This window comes from Lactuca saligna, chromosome 1, assembly GCF_052625555.1.
Source record: "Lactuca saligna cultivar CGN05327 chromosome 1, ASM5262555v1, whole genome shotgun sequence".
In the NCBI taxonomy this organism is placed as follows: domain Eukaryota; kingdom Viridiplantae; phylum Streptophyta; class Magnoliopsida; order Asterales; family Asteraceae; genus Lactuca; species Lactuca saligna.
Window position 1 is genome coordinate 167,831,514 of NC_136417.1, and position 24,784 is coordinate 167,856,297.

The following is a 24,784-nucleotide window of genomic DNA, read 5'->3' on the forward strand; positions in this document are numbered from 1 at the left end:
AACTGCTTCAAATACTTCAAAACCCTATTCCGGTAATCATCCCAAATGCAACAAGTGCGGTTTCCATCACCAAGGAGAATGTAGGGAGTTCCATTGCACCAGTTGCAACCGAAGGGGACACACTGCAAGGTTCTGCAGGACTTATCCTTCTCAGAACCAGAGTCAGGGAAACAACCAGAACAACAACAACAACCACCGCAATACCAACAACACCAATGCCGGCGGCAACAACGCAGGGCCTAGCCACACCTGTTTCGGGTGTGGAAGGACGGGACATTTCCGTCGAGACTGCCCTAACAACAACAACAACTCAGGAAACAGAGGAGCAGGAAGAATGCTGACTATGGGTCAGAGTGATGCAGTTCAGGACCCCGCAGTTGTGACCGGTACGTTCCTCCTAAACCACACTTATGCATGCATCTTATTTGATACCGGAGCGGAGCGAAGTTTCGTAAGCGAAAAGTTTAAACATTTATTAAAACAACAACCCCAGAAGCTAAATGAAACCTATACGGTGGAAATGGCCAATGGGAAAACCGAATCCACTAGGGAGATCTACATCGGATGTACCCTAACCCTCAACCAACACGTCTTACGAATAGATCTGATGCCAGTGTCAATTAGGAGTTTCGATGTGATTATCGGCATGGATTGGTTAAGCCCCCACCATGCTGAGATTATGTGCCACGAGAAGGCCGTTCGCCTTCGTCTCCCGAATCACGAAACCCTAGTAATTTACGGAGACAAACCTAGCACGAGTCTTCGTCTTATCTCGTGCATCAAAGCACAAAAACATCTGCGAAAGAACAACTTAGCGTTCTTGGCCCACATAGTGGACAAGGCTAAAGAAGAAATTAACATCCAAGACATTCCGGTAGCGTGTGAATTCCCGGACGTGTTTCCTGAAGATCTTCCAGGAGTACCCCCAGAGAGACAGGTTGAGTTCCGAATCGACCTCGTCCCAGGTGCAACTCCCCTCGCTAAATCACCATATCGATTGGCACCTGCTGAAATGCAGGAATTGTCCAGCCAACTCAGTGAGCTTCTGGACAAGGGATTTATCCGACCTAGCTACTCGTCGTGGGGAGCTCCGGTGCTCTTTGTCAAAAAGAAGGACGGATCTTTCAGAATGTGCATCGATTACAGAGAGTTGAATAAACTCACTATTAAAATCCGCTACCCACTCCCACGAATCGATGATCTATTCGACCAGCTCCAAGGAGCTAGCTATTTTTCTAAAATAGATCTACGGTCCGGATACCATCAACTCAAGGTCCGAGAAGAAGATATTCCTAAAACCGCTTTCCGAACCCGCTATGGACATTATGAATTCGTCGTAATGCCCTTCGGTCTAACAAATGCACCCGCCGCATTTATGGACCTAATGAACCGAATCTGTCGACCGTTCTTGGACAACTTCGTCATTGTGTTTATCGATGACATCCTCGTCTATTCTCGAAGCAAAGAGGAGCATGGCCAACATCTCCGACAAGTCCTAGAGACGCTGCGATCGGAAAGGCTTTACGCCAAACTCTCTAAGTGTGAGTTTTGGCTATGGAGCGTGAATTTTCTCGGTCACGTAGTTAGCCAAGATGGAATTCATGTGGATCCCTCTAAGGTCAAAGCTGTGGAAGGATGGGCAACTCCGACTACGCCCACAGAAATTCGTCAGTTCTTAGGCCTAGCAGGCTACTATAGGAGATTCATCCAAAACTTCTCTAAAATCGCCAAGCCACTTACCTTGCTTACGCAAAAGAGTGTGCCATTCAAGTGGACAGACCGACAAGAGATTGCGTTTCGAGCCTTGAAGCAAGCTCTTTGTAGCGCTCCTGTACTATCTCTACCCGAAGGAACGGAAGATTTTGTAGTTTACTGTGACGCGTCAAATCAAGGTTTAGGTTGCGTTCTCATGCAACGTGGAAGAGTGATAGCATATGTGTCCCGTCAACTAAAGACGCACGAAGTAAATTACACAACCCATGACCTAGAACTGGGAGCCGTGGTCTTCGCCCTAAAAATTTGGAGGCACTACCTGTACGGTACAAAGTGCACCATCTTCACAGACCACAAGAGCCTCCAGCACATCTTGAATCAGAAGGAGCTGAACATGAGACAACGAAGATGGGTGGAGTTGTTAAACGACTACGAATGCGAGATCAAGTACCATCCAGGCAAGGCCAACGTGGTAGCTGACGCATTAAGTCGGAAGGAGTACACAAATCGCCGTACGAAAACGCACTCGATAACCATTCAGTCTCATCTGACCGCTCAAATTGCATCAGTCCAGGCAGAGGCTATGAAAACGGAAAATAGAACTAGCGAGGCATTACGCGGAATGGAGAAGAACCTGGAAGTCAAAGAGAATGGGGTATACTACTTCATGAACCGTATTTGGGTTCCAAAGATCGGAGGATTCAGGGAGATCGTTATGAAGGAAGCCCACAAGACACGATACTCCATTCATCCTGGTTCGGACAAGATGTATTTGGACATTAAGCAGCACTATTGGTGGCCTAACATGAAGGCGGAAATCGCAACTTATGTTAGTAAGTGCCTTACGTGTGCCAAAGTAAAAGTGGAATACCAGAAACCTTCCGGATTGTTACAGCAACCGGCAATCCCTAAGTGGAAATGGGAGGGGATTTCTATGGACTTCGTGACCAAGCTGCCCAAGACGTCGGACGGATTGGACACCATATGGGTAATAATCGACCGACTGACGAAATCTGCCCATTTCCTGCCCATCAAAGAGTCCTACAAGATGGAGAGGCTGACGCGTTTGTACCTACGAGAGATTGTAAGACTTCATGGAGTGCCAAAATCTATCATCTCGGATAGGGACAGTAGGTTCACGTCACGCTTTTGGCAGTCGCTCCACAAGGCCATGGGAACTCATCCTTATATGAGCACCGCGTATCACCCACAAACGGACGGTCAAAGCGAACGAACCATTCAGACGCTTGAGGACATGCTTCGTGCATGTGTGATAGACTTCGGAAAGTCTTGGGATACCCACCTACCGTTGATCGAGTTTTCATATAACAATAGTTATCATTCGAGCATTAAGGTGGCCCTTTTCGAAGCACTGTACGGGCGAAAATGTAGATCACTGTTATGTTGGGCTGAAGTAGGTGACACCCAGCTAGCAAGAACACATACGTCAAACAGGGCATTAACGGGACCGGAAATCATTCGCGAGACCACAGAAAAGATTGTCCAGATCAAAGCTCGATTACAGGCATCGCGTGACCGGCAAAAGAGCTACGCTGATAAACGGCGAAAGCCCTTAGAATTCCAGGTCGGTGATCAAGTATTGTTGAAGGTCTCACCTTGGAAAGGGGTTATACGTTTCGGAAAACGGGGAAAGCTGAACCCGCGATACATTGGACCTTTCGAAATCGTCGCCCGAATAGGTCCAGTAGCATACAGACTACAACTACCCGCAGAGCTAAACGGTGTACACCCCGTGTTCCATGTTTCTAATCTGAAAAAGTGCCTGTCAGATGAAACCCTAGTCATTCCTCTTGACGAAATCGAAATCAATGAGAATCTCCTGTTCGTCGAAGAGCCAATCGAAATCATGGACAGGGAGGTGAAGCGTACTAAGCAGAGTCGCATCCCGATCGTGAAGGTACGGTGGAACGCAAAGCGTGGGCCAGAATTCACGTGGGAACGCGAAGATCAAATGAAGCAGAAGTACCCTCACCTATTCTAGCATTCTCAAATCTAGCTTTCAAACAGAATTTCGGGACGAAATTCCCTCTAACGGGGGGATGATGTCACAACTGAAAATTTTGAGCTATGTAATCCATACATTCAAGTTAATGTGAATCAAAAACTTCAATCAAACACATCATACAAGTACTACAAGTAGTCATCAAACAATCGGAAAACCCTAGAAGTGCTTGTTAAGTCTATTTTAGACTAGAACTTCATTATTGGCTCCAAATGGACCAATAAGCTCCCAATTAGACTATCATGGGCTTAGAACCCTAATTGGGCTCTAATTGGACCCACACTTATTTATTTTAACATTTTGGGCCATATTGGGCCTAGAATGAAATGAATTAAGAGCTTTGAGCCATGAATAACCTAAACTAGTCCAATAAAAATATAAAAATCCTACAACATTCTTTTAAGCTTAAAATACACCTAAGATTAACTCTAATAGTGGGCTTAGGGGCAAAAGCCCAAATTTTTCCTTTTTCCCTTCACATTCTCGGCCCAAAGGCCAAATCCAAGAAGATAAGGAAGAGTTGACTTAAGTATGCCACCTCATTATTGTCCATAGGATCTCCATGCAAGATATTTCCTTTTCCCATGCAAGTATCACTTCAAAAATCATCTCACTCCTTCCTCTCTCTCACTCTCGGCCATACACACATACACACACCAAAAATATCTCAAATTCTCTCTAGATTCACTCAAGAACACTCCCTTCTTCCCTCTCAAAAATCTCGAGTTCTAGGAAGCATTCAAGAGGAAATCTCCACAAAATTCTTCATCTAAGGTAAGATTATGCATAGATCTATGGTTTAAATTCTTTTGTTATCAAAAATCCTTTCCTAATCTATGCAAAAATCGTGATCTTGCATCCTAGAACCATCTCAAAACTCGAGATCTTCATCAAAGGGAGCTAAGGCCAAAAACACTTCATTTTCCTTCCATTTTTCCTTGCAAAACCGAATCAACACCCCAAGGTGAGCTTCATACCCCCTATTTTCTGTTTTTATGAGTTTTGTGGGGGGGGAATACAAGTGAAAGTGTAGATCTATATGTGTTTTGTATGCCTTGTATGATTTCCATGCTTATATGTATGCTTTTATGTGTTTTTATGTTGGATCTAGCATTAAAACCCATCAAAACCGAGATATATCTTGTGTTAAATGATTTTAGCTTCAAATATATTTCTAAACACAAAGTATTTCAAGAAAAATGGCTAAGTGGTTTAGTAATAATTTTCTTTGGGTTAAAAACACAAATTTTGGGCCTAAAATATGAAAGATGCAAAAATAAGGGCCCAAATTGACATTTCACAGATTCTGATGGATGAAGTGTGCCAAAACAGTTTCCATAAATAAATTTCTGGAAATATACTCATTTAGGGGATTAAAAACATAAATTCCAAGCTTAATGGGCTAAAAATAAAAATTTCGGCCCAAAAAGGCCCATTATGCGAATTTTTCTGTTTTGGAGGGCCAAAACTGTAACTTTCTGTAAAACAGCGGACTATAAGTGTTCCAAATCCTTTTCAAAGGTTTAAAATGCTTTTTAAATTTAAAAAGGACCAAAGTTGCAAAAATTTTCCAATTTGGGCCAAAATTGTCAAAGTTGCGAAAAGAAGGGATTAAAACCGAGAAAACTGCATTTTCAAGGACTTAAACTGTTTTCTATGAAAAATATGCTGAAAAATATTAATTTCAATAATTTTTGGTGTTAAAATGTCAAGAAAAATAGTTTAAGGACCAAACCGGGAAGTATTTAATAAAAAGGGTTGAAAATGTAAATTTTGCAAATAATGAGGGGCTGAAAACAGGAATATTTCAAGGCTAGTTCAATGTACACAATTTGATCAAATAATGGCAGTGCGACTATCGACGAAATACAATACATTACAATACCCAAAAGTCGTTGTTAAACGAATTGGCTCGGTCTCGAGCCAATAGAAATCTACAACTACTAACACTACGACACTACGATTCATACAAGTAACGTTTGGTAATACATATACATGCGAGTGTGCACAGACGTCTACGCACCATCTTTGGGCCCCACAAGTGTAAAATCTTGTTCGTTGAGCCTAGCTAGCCCAATGACCTAATCTTAAGGCCCGAAGACATTTTTTTTACGGTGTGTTGGGTTTTACCGATCCGACACAACGTAAATGGACTTTCAATGGCTTGTATACCACCGGTCCCCAAGGGTCCTTTGGTATTGCTAGTAAAGTCTACATTTCATGCGAGGCGGGTCGGGGACCCCTCGTACATTTTATCCCCAACCGGCTAATGGAGTTACCGGGGTCTTCGTGATCTCTTTCTCTTCGGATGTGGGACTACACCTAGCAGAGCGATTGGATAACGCGATTAGTACTGACGACGCCTTCGGAGTCGTTAGTATAACTATAAACTGGGCGTTTGTGTAACGCGGGTTTGTAGTAAATAATCCTGCTCGAAAACCTTCCAACGTCGCCTGGGACTGACACTATACGCTATGCAATGGTTTCAATGTAACATCACGTAATTCAAGGAACTAGGAGAACATCGGGTTTTCCTAGGGTTTTCAATACGAACTGATTTGAAATGCATACATTTTCAATGAACATTTTTTTACAAGTATAGAAACGAACAAGCATACCTATGGATCTTCACAAACGTTTTCGAAAACTTATCTTTTCAGAAAATATCGGATTTTCTGGTGGTTCTTCAAACAATACAAACATTCGATTTCAAACACTACTTATGAACTCACCAACATTTCATATGTTGACGTTTTTCAAAATACTTGTATTCTCAGGGAGCCAGTGAATCAAGGGAAATCATATCCAGTGACGGTTGCGGTTTATTTTTGTATGAATTGAACAAATTAATTTTTGGGGAATGTAATGTTTAAACAATGTATGATATGTAAACACTACTGGTTGTACTATGTTGATGAATGGTGACGAATGTTGTTATGTTTCATATATATTCAATGTTATGGTATTCAATTGAGTCACGACAGCCCCCGGACGTTTCCGCCGTCTGGTTCGGGGGTGTGACATGATGGAAAGGTACCATCAGAGTGTTCGTCAGGAGTGGTATGAAATAATCTCCTCCATAATAAGTACCCGCATGAAGGACGGTGAATCCGTCACGGCCCACATGCAAAAGATGCAAAGGTATGTGGACCGTTTGCTGAAGCTGAATGTTAACATCCCTGAGGAGTTGCAATTGATATCATTTTGCACTCCCTGCCTTCTTGTTATGATCATTTTTGAATGACATATCATATGAACAAGGAGGAAGTTACCCTCAGCAAGCTTCAAGGACTCTTGAAGACCGCTGAATCCGGTCTTATGGGCAAGGCGTTTGTTACCTCTCCTACTTCTACTCCAACATCTACCCCTTGTTTTGGCTATCGGGAAAGGCAAAGGGAAGAAGAGGAAGCACCCTTCGAAGGGTACCAAGGGAAAGTCTCTTGAAGGCTCCTCATCGAAGACCAAGAGCGGTTCTGTCACTCCTTCTGCCATTCCCAAGGATGTTGAATGCTTTTATTGCCATGAAAAGGCACACTGGAAGCGAAACTGCCCTAAGTACTTGTAGGATCTAAAGGATGGGAAAGTCAAACCCACCCATGTAGGTATTTACACTATATTGTCTAATTACTTAACATATTCTAACTCTTGGGTGCTTGATACAAGATGTGGTATTCACATATGTTCTGATTTGCAGGGCCTAAGAAGAAGTGAGGATGTGGAGCACGGGAAGATAAACTTAATCATGGGGAATAGGAAGGCTTCACATGTTTCCAAGATTGGAGTTTATACTTTGTTGCTTAATAATGGGTTCAAATTAGATTTGAATAAATGTGTTTACTTGTCTGAAATGGCGAGGAATATTATTTCTTTTCATGCTTTGTACAAACAAGGTTTTACCTTTTCGTTTGATAATGAATGTGGTGGTATTAATGCTTTCTATAATAATGTGTTTTATTTTAAAGAGTTACCTTGTGATGGTGTGTATGAAACTGTGTCGATTGTAGACAACTTAGGAAATAATGTGTTGTATATTGATTTTTCTACTAGACTAGATAAAGCATCATTGTGGCATTGTCCTCTAGGACATGTAAATAAGAAACACATAGGCCAACTCCAAAAGAGTGGAGTCTTGGAATCATTCGACCTTAAAGCGGATGATAGTTGTGAATCTTGTGTACTTGGAAAGATGACAAAATCACCCTTCACTGGAACTTGTGAAAGGGGTGAGGGTTTGTTGAACCTAATACATATTGATGTATGTGGGCCATTCAAAACCTACACAAGGGATGCTAATCGGTATTATGTGACTTTCATTGATGATTTTAGTAGATATGGGTATGTCTACTTAATCAAACATAAGTCAGAAACCTTTGAAAGGTTTAAGGAATTCAAACAGGAAGTAGAAAATCAATTGGGCAGGAACATTAAGATGCTTCGATCCGATCGAGGTGGTGAGCATCTTAGTACCGAGTTCCTTGACTATCTTAAGGAGTGTGGGATTGTCTCACAATTGACTCCTCCCAGGACACCACAGCTAAATGGTGTGGCTGAGAGGTGTAATCGAACTTTGTTGGACATGGTTCGCTCTATGATGAGTCGAGTTTCGTTACCAATCTATTTTTGGGGGTATGCCCTAGAGACTGCCGCCCATATCCTTAATCTAGTCCCTACAAAGAAGGTTACCAAAACACCTCATGAGATGTGGACTGGGAAGGTTCCCATTTTGAACCACATCAAGATTTGGGGTTGCGAGGCTTTCGTGAGACGTGAGACTCATGATAAGCTCGAACCCCGAAGTGAAAGGTGTATTTTCATCGGCTACCCACAGAAATCCTTTGGTTACCTCTTCTACAGACCCAGTGAGAATGTGGTCTTTGTAGCTAGAAGAGGAGTCTTTCGTGAGAGAGAGTTTATAAGCGAAGGAGACAGTGGGGGGCAAATTGATCTTTAAGAAATTCAAGAATCAATTGGTGAAGGAACCTCAGACACTAGCAATCAACCTGAGGAGGAAACTCCGATTGGTCCAGCTGACGCGTCTGTACCTCCGAGGCGTTCCACACAGGTTAGGAACACACATTCGTTTTATTATGGCTTTCATATTACTACGGAAGGTGATACGTTTATCAGTGATAGTACATTGGTAAATTTGGATGAACCTAGCAGTGTTAAGGAAGCCAAGGCAGGCCCGGAGTCTGCTAAATGGAAGGAGGTTATGGACAGCGAGATACAGTCCATGTATGACAATCAAGTTTGGAACTTGGTTGACAATGTACCAGGCCGTAAAACACTCGGGTGCAAATGGATCTTCAAGAAGAAGTCCGACATGGAAGGAAAAGCGCATACTTATAAGGCTCGACTGGTTGCGAAGGGTTTTACTCAAACTCAAGTTATTGATTAGGATGAAACCTTCTCGCCGGTAGCAAAGATTAAGTCTATTAGGGTTATGTTAGCCATTGCAGCGTTTCATGATTATGAAATATGGCAAATGGATGTCAAAACCGCTTTCCTTAACGGAAAATTGGCTGAGGATGTGTACATGAATCAGCCAGAGGGTTTTGTCAGTGCAAAGTACCCCAATAGAGTATGCAAGCTTGAGAAATCCATTTATGGATTAAAACAAGCATCTCGTAGCTGGAATTTTGTTTTGATGAGAAGGTAAAAGAGTTTGGCTTCTCGAGAAGCGAAGATGAATCTTGCGTGTATGTCAGAGCTAGTGGGAGTATAGTTAGCTTCTTGGTACTCTATGTGGATGACATACTACTTATAGGAAATGACATCCCAACCTTGCAGGAAGTTAAGTCCTGGCTTGGGAAGTGCTTTGCTATGAAGGACCTAGGGGAGGCTGCCTATATCCTAGGGATAAGGATATTAAGAGAAAGGAGTAGAAGACTAATTGGACTTAGTTAGAGTACCTACTTGGATAAGGTGTTGAAAAGGTTCAACATGGAGAATTCCAAGAAAGGAGATTTACCGATCCAAAGCAATACCAAACTGAGTAAGACTCAGAGTCCGAGTACAGAGGTAGAGATAGCTGAGATGAGCCAACTATTGTATGCTTCCGCTGTTGGCTCGAGCATGTATACTATGACTTGTACCCGCCCTGATGTGGCATTTGCTTTGAGCATGGTCAGCAGGTATCAGGGGAACCCTGGCAAGGCTCATTGGACCGCGGTAAAGAACATTCTCAAGTACCTGTGGAGGACTAAGGACAGGTTCCTTACCCTTGGTGGGAGTGATGACTTGAGAGTATTAGGGTATAGTGATGCTAGTTTTCAGACTGATAGGGATAATTTCTGCTCTCAGTCGGGCTGGATCTTTACCTTAAATGGAGGGCAATCTCGTGGAAGAGTTCCAACCAGGAGACGGTGGCTGATTCGACTTGTGAATCAGAGTATATAGCAGTGAGTGAAGCAGCGAAGGAGGCGATATGGCTAAAGAACTTCATCGGAGACCTTGGAGTTGTACCAGCTATTAAGGAACCTATGGAGATTTTCTGTGACAACAATAGTGTGGTTACCTTAGCCAAGGAACCAAGAGATCATGGCAGATCCCGACACATTGACAGAAAATATCACTTCATAAGACACAAGATTGAAGAAGGACTCCTCGTGGCAAGGAGGATATCGTCGGATGAGAATCCTGCAGATCCCCTTACGAAGGGTCTGACGAGAGTTAGGCATTTTCAGCATGCAAGGTGCATCGGGCTGAGGGACGATATTAGTTTTACAGATTAGATAGTTTTTCCTGAAACTTGTAAAATTTAATCGATGTTTGATTATGAATAAAATTTGTGATTTATTTATGAGTAAGTGTTACTATCATTGTCAATTATTTACTATTGTTTCGGTTTTGCATGTTTTGACTTCCAGAATAATTAATTTATTCAAACCTCCACAATCGATCATACGTCGGAAGTAGGTATGAATCAAGATTGTCATGAATTGGGTTTGTAGATGGCTAAAGGTGTTTAGACATGGCAATGGTTGCTGCAACATTCATGAGTACTCATAACTTATGAGTATTGGTATAAACCCACCCTCACTTGTATCACTTCATGGAATTTATCTCGAGTGATCGTGAGATGATAATATCATATAAATCTTTAAACCTAGAGATATGAGTTGTTTCCTTTGAGTTGGTTGTGCATTGATTGCACGCAAACGCATCAGTAACTTGATGTTATAAAACGTGCCTTTGTGTACAATTCAACAAGTAGTAGAACAAGCATATGAGTAAAAGTTTATCTGTTCCTTCTAGAAATAGAAGCGATATCTGGGCCCCTCGATGATTTTGTGTTGACCCGTGTACCGGGCCCGGTCAGAACTAAACTGATGTGTTCAGCGAAGTTCTTTGTCAAACAAATCGGAAAATCTAGAAACAACTGCTAGACAATAAGCAAGACATAGTTCCATGTGCTTGTCCGGCTGATATCATGAGAACAGAGGATTGTATGATCACTTGTCTTAAAATGGCGCTTCATAGTTCGATGGAGTTTTTGAGAGCTACGATTGCTGGAAGGTTCCTGAAGTTATATAGGCAAATACTGTTATTAGACTTATCTAAGTGGGAGTCTGTTGGATAAGGTGTGACAACCCGATATTTCAACTCTTTGTAATGACCTGATAGGTCAGGTATTGTAACCACTTATGAGTAATAAGATGTATAAATAAGTTCTACTTAATTTCTTTCTATGATTTAATGTCTTTGAACCATGATCGTACGTAAAAAGATCGCCCAAATCTGACTTCAGATAGCGAAGTTATGAGTTTTCAAAGAAATTCCTTAAACACGATGGATTGACATTAAATAATAAAAACAATAATAAAAATAATTTCGGAATTTACCAACGGAATCTAAACGAAAGTTGTAGATCGTAGTCTCACCTTCGCGGGGATATAAAGAACGTCGAAAACGGAGTTCGTATGAAAGAGATATGAATTTTTGAAATTTGATAAATAATTTAAATATAAATTTTATTAAAAGTTCAGTATTATCCGAGGGATGAGTCAGCCTAGGGCCGAGGTACGCGCCGCGTACGCTCGAACGCCCCGCATACTCGAATGAAGGGTCTCGGATCGACCACGTCGCCCTATGCGAAGCTACCGACCCGTCCCATCCAACCCGCGAACCCAGGAACCCGTCCCATCCGACCCGTCCCGTCCGAAGTGCGTAAGCGATGACGCACGGGTACGCGCTGCGTACGCCCGTACGCCCCGCGTTCGGAGGCGGTTCAGCAACCCTATAAAAGGGATGCGAGCCTTTCCGAAAATGTTGTTCATTTCCTCTCTTTCTCTCCCGATCTTGCCTCGATTTTCGTGCCCATTCAAACCCGAAGCTCTGGTCTTTTTGCTCAAGTCCCGAGGGTCGATTTTACTCCCGAGATTCCAGAGAATCCCGAGAAAAATCCGTTTCGCGAGACGAAACTCTGCCCAGTTTTCGAGCTCGCTATCTTCGAATTTCCAAGTGAGTTTGATACCCCTTAATCAACTGTTTTAATTATTCTAAATACTTTTAAATGCTTTATGGGGGGGAATACAAGTTAAACACTTATAGTTATTGTTTCGGTCACATGTGACGGCGTTAATCACATGTGATTAATAACTAAGAAACCAATGATTTTATCACTGTTCAAACGGTTTTACTCCAAAATGTTTTACAAACTCTTTTACTGATCAAATGCTTTATTGTAAACTTTGTTTTACTACTTATAAATTTGCATGCCTATATATGTATAGTTGTATAAACAATGTTTAAAGGACTTAGGAAAGCCACCTATCCTATTTCCTTTTCCTCGATTTGGATGTGGTCTGGTGGAATTTCGGGTGACTATCCGAGGGTCGTTTCAATATTAGTTATATGTCGTATATACGTGTATAGACATAAAGGTATTTCCATATACATGCTTATCAAACACATCATTAGTAAGTTACCATCGGGGTAACACGAGATCATACTACTACGATTTCTAGATCAACGAGTCAGTTCATTCATGAGTCAATATTCATTACTAAGAGAACATATAAAACGATACTAGAACAAGTAATATTATATTACATGCATACGAATACTTTAACAATTGAGATCCACTGTATGGGTTCATGTCTAAATTGTCATGACCCGGGTTGTAGCCAGAGTCTCTTGGAGGGAGAGCGTTGAGTTTGCGTATAGATCTATACTGGATTGACTATCCTACACATTTCTGTTAGCTACAGTGGGACCGGCAGGTCTACGGGTGCCAAACGTCATAACCTATTTTTCGACTATACGTTGTCGATGTTACCAGTCAATAGTATGGTGCAACTTATCACACGATACCTTAATAAAAACCCGGTTTAAGGTAGTTAGTACCACAGTAGTTCATATAAAACGAAACTACCGTACTACAAGAATTTACCCATTGCATTTTGGTGATAGCCTCACCTAAACTTAAATGTACAAACTATATTTTGTTAAATGATAGTTACACTTGGGAAATTTCACACTTTTACATCAAACGAGCATACAAACTATTAAGCCTTGGTAAAAGGGGCTACTTTTATACTTTAAACAAAAAATATAGGTTTTTCTGAGAGATTCAAACATTTACAAACACTTACATACATTTACAACTCATACTTGCAACAGGTTCAAAACGTTTTTGATAAACGAACCACGACACTAAAATACTTATGAACTCACCAGCTTAATGCTGATCAAACTCTTTCAAAATAACTTGTATTCTCAGGTCATCAGTAGACAGGTACCGATGCTAGCTTTTGAGAAGATGGAGCGCATCCAAGTCTCATCATACTATTTTGATATACATTATATTTTTGGTGTCTAAAACTGTACGGAACACACTTGTATTAAAATGTTTATATTTAATGCAATGGATGATGTTGTTTGCTTATTTACAATTACTGTGTTGTGATACTACACATGACGTCCTCCGCCCCAGAATGTTTCCGCCATTCTTGGTTTTGGGGTCTGACAGATTGGTATCAGAGCATTGTTTATAGTGAAGCAAGTATATCAACCCATAAAAGATATACTAAACTATAAACCCATTTGGGATTAAAACACTCTGACCAGGAGTTTATACTTTAAATAGTTAATTAAGTATACTAGTCTGCATTCATGCTAAAACCGGTGTCACAACGACAAAAAAAAAAGTATTACGATTGTTAAATATCACAGGCAAGCTAGGGGATGTATGGTCAGTCCTGGGAATGGCATAGCCTGATCAACTATGCTGGTCCGAGGAGTGATTAGCATATGCCCTAGAATAGTTGTGATGTGTTAACAAGTCTAAAAACTTACCAACAATGCCACAAAAAGACCGGTGGAACTTAAACTTAAAATACTATAGGTGTATTTTGTGCTACTAACTACATACATACTATATTTTTATACCTCTCTTCTCACGTAGATTTAAATGGCTGGATTCCGTCACGACAACCTGTACTTTCCAAATGAAGGCAACATAGGAAGGCTCGAAGCAGAGTCTGATGATGAACACCAAATTCCGTTGGATGATCATCAAGCTGAAGGCTTCTCAGATAGATCAGACTCTGAGCCTGAAGTCAACAACCTACCACTCGTAGGTCAACCCCCGAACAACAACCCTCGACCAGCTTTTCCAGATCCTACTCCCCTATGGGCAAACCACTTGAACCGTTGGAGTGAAGAACAGGGTCAACCCTTACCATACTTTGGGGACCGAAGCTTTCACAACGTCAGCAATGGTGGCTCTGCTGACCGAGCCCTGCCTGTCATTATCCACAGGATAGCTCGTAATGTCGAGCAAGGTAGAGCAGCCATCGACCGAATCATGGAAATTGATGCCAACTCAGGTGTCAACACAGTCCACATCCACCGTCTTGAAGAAGACATGGAACGGACCCGTAGAACCAATGGAACCCTATAGCAATATCTGGTTGCCTCTCAAGCTGAAGTCATGGAACTCCGAACTCGCCAAAGTGCTCATGAGTAACACCTTCAAGAGATGGACCGTCAAATGAGAGACCTTAGGGTCCTCCAAAGGAATATTCGTCGCCGTTAGATGATGTCTAGTACATCATTATCTTTTGGGTTAAAGATTTGCCTTTAACATATATGCTCTAAGTAGCACTTGTATGTAAAATATTCCTAACTCTCAGTACTCTAAGTAGGAATCTAAGAACTGTCAAACTTTTCTATGAGGTATGATGTAAGACCTACTGTTAGGTCAATTTTCATTAAACTCATTACATCAGTAATACCAGTATTATTGAAATCTATCTAAATTGTGGGAAAAATCTATACATTTGTGTTTTCCTACTAACATTTTTTGTTGTGATTTCAAACACTCATACAACTGTTGGGCTGTGGTTATTTAGTCCATGTATCACTCTCACGTTGCTTACAAATTGATTCTTACCATTTCCTTACCTTTATAAACTTATATCTGAAGGATGCCTCCTCGCAACCACCACCTCCACCGCCTCCGGTCATCGATACTGCAGCCCTAAATGCTGACGTAGCTGCAGCAGTGGCAACTGCCATGGCTCAGTATCACTCTTCTGATGCCAGCAGAGGTGGAACCCCGGTGGAATCAATTCCAGTTGAAACCCCTGTGCGCTCGAGAGAGTGCTCTTACAAGGATTTCACCAACTGCAAGCCGAAGTCCTTTCATGGGACCGGTGGAGTCATTGCTCTCTCGCAATGGTTCAAGAAGACTGAAGCAGTCTTCGAAATATGTTCATGCCCTGCTGCGAGCAAAGTGAAATACGCCGCATGCACTTTTGAAGGAAAGGCCCTAACGTGGTGGAACGGCCACATTAAATCTCTAACTCTTGTCGTAGCCAACGACATAGGCTGGGAAACAATGAAAGACCTCATGATTGAGGAATATTGCCCGAGGGGCGAGATCCAGAAACTAGAGCGGGAACTGTGGAGCCTGACCATGAAGGGCACCAATATTGTTGCTTACACCGCCAGATTCAGCGAACTGGTGGCCCTCTGCCCCAACATGGTTCCCACTGAGGGGAAAAAGATCGAAAGGTACATATGGGGGCTTGTACCTCCGTATCAGGGGAATGTCCTAGCATCAAACCCCGCTACCTTCGACAGTGCCAAACGGTTGGCACAACGACTCATTGACCACAGAGTCAAAACCCCTGAAATCACAACCACACTAGCCATCCTGGAACTCTCCAAACCCGCTGATACGAAACGGAAATACTGGGATGAAAAGAAGAAGGAACAGGCGGCCAGGAAGCAGCAAATTGTGGCAATACATGCCGCAATAACCCCTGCTGCTACAACTACTCCGGTAGGTGGGTATGCTGGAAGATCGCCCAAGTGCAACAAATGCAACTACCACCACAATGGCCCCTGCCAGGAAACGCAGTGCTCTAACTGCCACAGGAGAGGACACACAGTCCGTTTCTGTAAATCTCAGGCGAGACCGATCGCCCAAGTCCCCGACTCTGGCGTGAGCCCGACATGCTATGGATGTGACGAAACAGGCCACTATAAAAGGGACTGCCCCAAGACGAAAAATACTGGCGGAACAGGGAGGGTACTAGCGATAGGCCACGGAGAGGCAGTAGTTGACCCGACAGTAGTGACTGGCACGTTCCTCCTCGATGACTCCTATGCATGCATTCTATTCGATAGTGGAGCGGAGCGAAGCTTCGTAAACCATAAATTCACTCGCATGCTTGCTCAACCACCACACGCACTCAAAGAACTATTCACGGTGGAAATGGCTAATGGAAAAACCGAAAGTACGAGTAGCATATACCTAGGTTGTACCCTAACTTTAGATAACCATTCATTCCCAATCGACCTCATGCCAGTCTCAATAAAAAGTTTCGACGTTATCATTGGCATGGATTGGTTAAGCCTTCATCGCGCCGACATCATGTGCTATGAGAAAGCAGTCCGTCTAAACCTCCCGTCAAATGAAACTCTTATAGTCTACGGCGACAAACCTGGTACGAGTCTTCGCATTATATCAAGTATTCAAGCACAGAAATATCTGCGCAAAGAATACCATGCATTCCTTGATCACGTCGTCGACACAAGCCTTGAAACGAAAGAACTAAAGAACATCCCGGTAGTGAGCGACTTTCCCGACATTTTTCCAGAAGAACTACCCGGGTTACCTCCGCAACGACAGGTCGAGTTCAGAATCGACTTGGTCCCAGGAGCTACTCCAGTAGCCAAGTCACCCTATCGTTTAGCACCAGCTGAGATGCAGGAACTCTCTGGTCAACTTAACGAACTGCTCAGCAAAGGCTTTATAAGACCAAGTTTCTCACCTTGGGGAGCACCGGTCTTGTTTGTTAAGAAGAAAGACGGATCATTCCGTATGTGTATTGACTACAGAGAACTCAACAAACTGACGGTCAAGAATCGTTACCCGCTGCCTCGCATAGGCGACCTATTCGACCAACTGCAAGGGGCGAACTATTTTTCCAAGATTGATCTGAGGTCCGGATATCACCAGTTACGAGTACTAGAGGAGGATGTTCCAAAGAAAGCCTTCCGAACCCGTTACGGACACTACGAGTTCCTGGTGATGCCCTTCGGATTGACCAACGCGCCAGCAGTCTTCATGGATCTGATGAATAGAGTATGCCGACCTTATTTGGATCAGTTCGTCATCGTTTTCATTGACGACATCCTGATCTACTCCAGAAGTAAGAAAGAGCATGGTGATCACCTGCGACAAGTTCTAGAGACGTTACGAAAAGAGAAGCTTTATGCGAAGTTCTCGAAATGTGAATTTTGGATTCGGAGGGTCGAATTCTTAGGACACGTGGTGAGCGAAAAAGGAATCCACGTAGACCCATCCAAAATTAGAGCTATTGAGAACTGGTCAGCACCTAAGACACCGACAGAAATTCATCAATTTCTAGGTCTTGTTGGCTACTACCGCAGATTCATTCAAAACTTCTCCCGAATAGCGAAACCTCTTACAACCCTGACCCAGAAAGGCATGACCTTTGACTGGGAAGAGAAACAAGAAGAAGCATTCCAAACACTCAAACGAGCCTTGTGCACCGCACCAATACTATCCCTGCCCGAAGGAATAGAAGACTTCGTAGTCTATTGCGATGCATCGAATCAAGGGCTCGGATGTGTCCTGATGCAGCGAGGTAAGGTCATCGCCTATGCCTCGAGACAGTTGAAGACACACGAGGTTAACTACACGACCCATGACCTTGAACTAGGAGCAGTGGTGTTTGCTCTGAAAATCTGGAGACATTACTTGTATGGAACGAAGAGCACTATCTTTACCGACCACAAGAGTTTACAACACATTTTCGATCAAAAGGAGCTCAATATGAGACAACGAAGGTGGGTCGAGCTACTCAGTGATTACAAATGCGATATTCGTTATCATCCGGGTAAAGCCAGCGTAGTAGCAGACGCCCTGAGTCGGAAGGAATATTCTGGTCGAAAAATCAAGTCATTGTCAATAACCATCCATTCACACTTGTCTAAACAAATTCAGACGGCCCAACTCGAAGCCATGAAACCTGAAAATGTGACGAGTGAATCCCTCAGAGGAATGGACAAGAATCTAGAAGCCAAAGGGTGACGGAACCTTATATTTCATGGATCGGATCTGGACACCGAAACACGGTGGTTTCCGAGACTTGGTCATGACCGAGGCGCACAACACTCGGTATTCCGTCCACCCAGGTTCAGATAAGACGTATCTGGATCTTAAAAAGCTATACTGGTGGCCTAATATGAAAGCAGAGATTGCTACGTTCGTGAGTAAATGCCTTACTTGCGCAAAGGTTAAGGTCGAGTATCAGAAACCCTCTGGTTTATTGCAACAACCCGAGATCCCGGAATGGAAGTGGGAGCGGATCACTATGGATTTCATAACCAAGTTGCCCAAGACAACAGGTGGACTTGACACCATATGGGTCATCGTCGATAGATTGACCAAGTCTGCACACTTCCTACCTATCAAAGAAACCGACAAGATGGAGAAGCTGACCAGGACATACATTAGGGAAATCGTACGACTACATGGTGTGCCTATATCTATTATCTCCGATAGAGATAGTAGGTTTACCTTAAGATTTTGGCAATCACTACAACATTCCCTGGGAACAAGGCTAGACATGAGTACAACCTACCATCCTCAGATCGACGGACAGAGTGAGAGAACCATCCAAACTCTGGAAGATATGTTGCGAGCCTGCGTGATTGACTTTGGGAAGGCATGGGATACTCATTTACCCCTTGTCGAGTTTTCCTATAATAACAGTTATCACACGAGCATCAAGGCTGCTCCGTTTGAAGCCCTCTACGGCCGAAAGTGCAGATCCCCTATGTGCTGGGCTGAGGTTGGTGATACCCAACTAGCAAAGGGGCAAGCTTCCGACGTTACTCTTACCGGTCCGGAAATTATCCGGGAAACGACAGAGAAAATCGTTCAAATCCGTGAACGATTGAAAGCCTCTAGAGACCGACAGAAGAGCTACGCAGATAAACGAAGGAAACCTTTGGAATTTCAGGTGGGGGACCGAGTCCTTCTCAAGGTCTCACCCTGGAAAGGCTTGATATGCTTCGGCAAGCGTGGGAAGCTAAATCCGAGGTACATAGGGCCTTTCGAGATTCTTGCAAGAGTCGGTCCTGTAGCTTACAAACTCGATCTACCAGGCGTACTTCGTAACGTACATTCTACATTCCACGTATCTAACTTGAAAAAGTGTATATCCGACGAGACTCTCTTAATTCCACTCGACGAAATCGTGATCAACGAGAGCCTCAATTTTGTGGAGGAACCAGTGGAAATCATGGACCGTGAGGTCAAGAGAACAAAACAAAGTCGCATACCCATCGTGAAGGTTCGCTGGAACGCTAAGCGGGGACCTGAATTCACATGGGAACGCGAAGATCAGATGCAACGCAAGTACCCACATCTGTTTCCCTAGCCCACGAGTGTTCCCTTACTTTGAATTTCGGGACGAAATTCCCTCTAACGGGGGGATGATGTGACAACCCGATATTTCAACTCTTTGTAATGACCTGATAGGTCAAGTATTGTAACCACTTATGAGTAATAAAATGTATAAATAAGTTCTACTTAATTTCTTTCTATGATTTAATGTCTTTGAACCATGATCGTACGTAAAAAGATCGCCCAAATCCGACTTCAGATAGCGAAGTTATGAGTTTTCAAAGAAATTCCTTAAACACGATGGATTGATATTAAATAATAAAAACAATAATAAAAATAATTTCGGAATTTGCCAACGGAATCTAAACGAAAGTTGTAGATCGTAGTCTCACCTTCGCGGGGATATAAAGAGCGTCGAAAACGGAGTTCGTATGAAAGAGATATGAATTTTTGAAGTTTGATAAATAATTTAAATATAAATTTTATTAAAAGTTCGGTATTATCCGAGGGAGGAGTCAGCCTAGGGCCGAGGTACGCGCCGCGTACGCTCGAACGCCCCGCATACTCGAATGAAGGGTCTCGAATCGACCACGTCGCCCTATGCGAAGCTACCGACCCGTCCCTTCCGACCCGCGAACCCAGGAACCCGTCCCATCCGACCCGTCCCGTCCGAAGTGCGTAAGCGATGACGCACGGGTACGCGCTGCGTACGCCCGTACGCCCCGCGTTCGGAGGCGGTTCAACAACCCTATAAAAGGGATGCGAGCCTTTCCGAAAATGTTGTTCATTTCCTCTCTTTCTCTCCCGATCTTGCCTCGATTTCCGTGCCCGTTCAAACCCGAAGCTCTGGTCTTTTTGCTCAAGTCCCGAGGGTCGATTTTACTCCCGAGATTCTCGAGAATCCCGAGAAAAATCCGTTTCGCGAGACGAAACTCTGCCCAGTTTTCGAGCTCGCTATCTTCGAATTTCCAAGTGAGTTTCATACCCCTTAATCAACTGTTTTAATTATTCTAAATACTTTTAAATGCTTTATGGGGGGAATACAAGTTAAACACTTATAGTTATTGTTTCGGTCACATGTGACGGCGTTAATCACATGTGATTAATAACTAAGAAACCAATGATTTTATCACTGTTCAAACGGTTTTACTCCAAAATGTTTTACAAACTCTTTTATTGATCAAATGCTTTATTGTAAACTTTGTTTTACTACTTATAAATTTGCATGCCTATATATGTATAGCTGTATAAACAATGTTTAAAGAACTTAGGAAAGCCACCTATCCTATTTCCTTTTCCTCGATTTGGATGTGGTCTGGTGGAATTTCGGGTGACTATCCGAGGGTCGTTTCAATATTAGTTATATGTCATATATACGTGTATAGACATAAAGGTATTTCCATATACATGCTTATCAAACACATCATTAGTAAGTTACCATCGGGGTAACACGAGATCATACTACTACGATTTCTAGATCAACGAGTCAGTTCATTCATGAGTCAATATTCATTACTAAGAGAACATATACAACGATACTAGAACAAGTAATATTATATTACATGCATACGAATACTTTAACAATTGTGATCCACTGTATGGGTTCATGTCTAAATTGTCATGACCCGGGTTGTAGCCAGAGTCTCTTGGAGGGAGAGCATTGAGTTTGCGTATAGATCTATACTGGATTGACTATCCTACACCTTTCTGTTAGCTACAGTGGGACCGGCAGGTCTACGGGTGCCAAACGTCATACCCTATTTTTCGATTATACGTTGTCGATGTTACCAGTCAATAGTATGGTGCAACTTATCACACGATACCTTAATAAAAACCCGGTTTAAGGTAGTTAGTACCACAGTAGTTCATATAAAACGAAACTACCGTACTACAAGAATTTACCCATTGCATTTTGGTGATAGCCTCACCTAAACTTAAATGTACAAACTATATTTTGTTAAATGATAGTTACACTTGGGAAATTTCACACTTTTACATCAAACGAGCATACAAACTATTAAGCCTTGGTAAAAGGGGCTACTTTTATACTTTAAACAGAAAATATAGGTTTTTCTGAGAGATTCAAACATTTACAAACACTTACATACATTTACAACTCATACTTGCAACAGGTTCAAAACGTTTTTGATAAACGAACCACGACACTAAAATACTTATGAACTCACCAGCTTAATGCTGATCAAACTCTTTCAAAATAACTTGTATTCGCAGGTCATCAGTAGACAGGTACCGATGCTAGCTTTTGAGAAGATGGAGCGCATTCAAGTCTCATCATACTATTTTGATATACATTATATTTTTGGTGTCTAAAACTGTACGGAACACACTTGTATTAAAATGTTTATATTTAATGCAATGGATGATGTTGTTTGCTTATTTACAATTACTGTGTTGTGATACTACACATGATGTCCTCCGCCCCAGAATGTTTCTGCCATTCTCGGTTTTGGGGTGTGACAGATTGGTATCAGAGCATTGTTTATAGTGAAGCAAGTATATCAACCCATAAAAGATATACTAAACTATAAACCCATTTGGGATTAAAACACTCTGACCAGGAGTTTATACTTTAAATAGTTAATTATGTATACTAGTCTGCATTCATGCTAAAACCGGTGTCACAACGACAAAAACAAAAGTATTACGATTGTTAAATATCACAGGCAAGCTAGGGGATGTATGGTCAGTCCTGGGAATGGCATAGCCTGATCAACTATGCTGGTCCGAGGAGTGATTAGCATATGCCCTAGAATAGTTGTGATGTGTTAACAAGTCTAAAAACTTACCAACAATGCCACAAAAAGACCGGTGGAACTTAAACTTAAAATACTATAGGTGTATTTTGTGCTACTAACTACATACATACTATATTTTTATACCTCTCTTCTCACGTAGATTTAAATGGCTGGATTCCGTCACGACAACCTGTACTTTCCAAATGAAGGCAACATAGGAAGGCTCGAAGCAGAGTCTGATGATGAACACCAAATTCCGTTGGATGATCATCAAGCTGAAGGCTTCTCAGATAGATCAGACTCTGAGCCTGAAGTCAACAACCTACCACTCGTAGGTCAACCCCCGAACAACAACCCTCGACCAGCTTTTCCAGATCCTACTCCCCTATGGGCAAACCACTTGAACCGTTGGAGTGAAGAACAGGGTCAACCCTTACCATACTTTGGGGACCGAAGCTTTCACAACGTCAGCAATGGTGGCTCTGCTGACCGAGCCCTGCCTGTCATTATCCACAGGATAGCTCGTAATGTCGAGCAAGGTAGAGCAGCCATCGACCGAATCATGGAAATTGATGCCAACTCAGGTGTCAACACAGTCCGCATCCGCCGTCTTGAAGAAGACATGGAACGGACCCGTAGAACCAATGGAACCCTACAGCAATATCTGGTTGCCTCTCAAGCTGAAGTCATGGAACTCCGAACTCGCCAAAGTTCTCATGAGTAACACCTTCAAGAGATAGACCAGCATAATCATTGCCCTCTCGCAATGGTTCAAGAAAAACGAATTGGTTTTCAACATATGCTACTGTCCCGAGGAGAGCAAGGTGAAGTTCACTGCTTGCACCTTTGAAACGAAAGCCCTAACATGGTGGAACAACCATGTTAAGTCGCTATCTCTTATAGTGGCTAATGTTATGGGTTGGGAAACTTTGAAAGACCTCATGATTGAGGAGTACTGCACGAGAGGCGAGATCCAAAAGCTGGAGGAAGAACTGTGGAGCGTATCCATGAAAGGCTCCAACGTAGTCGCCTACACTGCCAAGTTCTGTGAACTGGTGGCCCTCTGTCCCAACATGGTTCCTATAGAGGGAAAGAAAATAGGGAGGTATATATGGGGGCTGATGCCACCATACAAAGGAAATGTATTGGCATCACACCCCACTAAATTTGATAGTACCAAACGATTGGCACAATGGCTCATAAATCACGGGGTTCGTACCCGGACTACAACAACTACCATGGCCATCTCAGAACCTGCAAGAACCGCTGATTCCAAGCGGAAGTTTTGGGATGACAAAAAAAGGCTAAGTCTGCCAAGAAGAGGCAGGTCGTGGCAATACATGTTGCGATAGCACCTGCCACTGCTGCTCCGGTAAAGCAGTACGCTGGAAGTTTGCCCAGATGCAACATATGCGACTTCCATCACATCGGTGCCTGTCGGGAGATGCAGTGTCAGAACTACAACAAGAAGGGGCACATTGCCCATTTCTGTAAAGCTCTGGCGAAGCCAATCAACCAAGCCCCCGGTGCTGGAGTGGGCCAAACTTTCTACGGATTTGGCGAGGTAGGCCACTTCAAAAGAAACTTCCTGAAGGCAGGGTTTGTCGGTGGAGCGGCAAGAGTTCTGGCCATAGGCCACGAGGAAGCGGTCGCTGACCCCACAGTGGTCACTGGTATGTTCTTCCTCAATAACTCTTATGCATGCATTCTATTTGATAGTGGAGCGGAGAGGAGTTTCGTGAACCAAAAATTTGCTCATTTACTTAGGCAAAAATCACGAGCACTTAATGAACCGTTCACTGTAGAAATGGTTAATGGAAAGATAGAGAGCACTAGCAACATATTCATAGGGTTTACCCTAACTTTATATAGCCATTCATTTTCGATCGATCTCATGCCGATCTCAATTAAAAGTTTCGACGTCATTATCGGCATGGATTAGTTGAGTCTTCATTGTACCGACATCATGTGTTACGAAAAGGCTGTTCACCTTAATCTACCGTCTGGCGAAACCCTAGTAGTTTATGGCGACAAATCCGACACGAACCTTCGTATCATCTCGAGCATTCAAGCTCAGAAATTCCTACGGAAGGAATGTAAAGCATTCCTTGCTCACGTGGTCGATCTGAGCCAAGAAACAAAAGACATTCAAAATATTCCAATAGTACGTGACTTTCCCAACATTTTTCCAGAAGAACTCCCAGGATTACCTCCGCAACGTCAAGTCGAGTTCCGAATCGACTTATTTCCAGGTGCTACCCCCGTAGCCAAATCGCCTTATCATCTAGCACCTGCAGAGATGCAAGAACTATCCTGTGAACCTAACGAAGTACTCAGAAAGGGCTTTATAAGGCCAAGCTTCTCACCATGGGAAGCTCCAGTCTTGTTCGTCAAGAAGAA